Below are 757 nucleotides of genomic sequence, written 5' to 3'. Positions count from 1 at the left end.
AAGATTAGAGTTGGAAGGGACCTCAGGAGGTATCTAGTCCAATCCCCTGATCAAAGCAGGACCAACACCAACTAAATCATCCCAGCCAGGCCTTTGTCAAGCCGGGCCTCAAAAACCTCTAAGGAAGGAGATTCCAGCACCTCCCTAGGTAACTCATTCCAGTGCTTCACCACCCTCCTAGTGTAATAGTGTTTCCTAATATCCAACTGAAACTTGAGACCATTGCTCCTTGTTCTGTCGTCTGCCACCATTGAGAACAGCCGAGCTCCATCCCCTTTGGAACCCCCTTTCAGGTAGTTGAAGTCTGCTATCAAATCTCTGCCCCCCCCCCACTCTTCTCTTCTGCAAACTAAATAACCCGAGTTCCCTCACCCTCTCCTCGTAAGTCATGTGCCCCAGCCCCCTAATCATTTTCAGTGTCCTCTGCTGGACTTTCTCCAATTTGTCCACATCCCTTCTGTAGTGGGGGGACCAAAACTGGATGCAATACTCCAGGTGTGACCTCACCAGTGCCAAATAGAGGGGAATAATCACTTCCCTCGATCTGCTGGCAATGCTCCTACTAATGCAGCCCAATATGCCTTTAGCCTTCTTGGAAACAAGGGCACACTGCTGACTCATATCCAGCTTCTCGTCCACTATAATCCCCAGGTCCTTTTCTGCAGAACTGCTGCTTAGAGTGCAACGTCATACCCAGGACTTAATTGGAAATCTGGCTCTGCCTCCCCACCCTGGCCATGGCCTCAGGGGGCCTGAC

This window comes from Mauremys mutica, chromosome 17, assembly GCF_020497125.1.
Source record: "Mauremys mutica isolate MM-2020 ecotype Southern chromosome 17, ASM2049712v1, whole genome shotgun sequence".
Taxonomy (NCBI): domain Eukaryota; kingdom Metazoa; phylum Chordata; order Testudines; family Geoemydidae; genus Mauremys; species Mauremys mutica.
Note: the sequence above shows the minus strand (reverse complement) of the source record.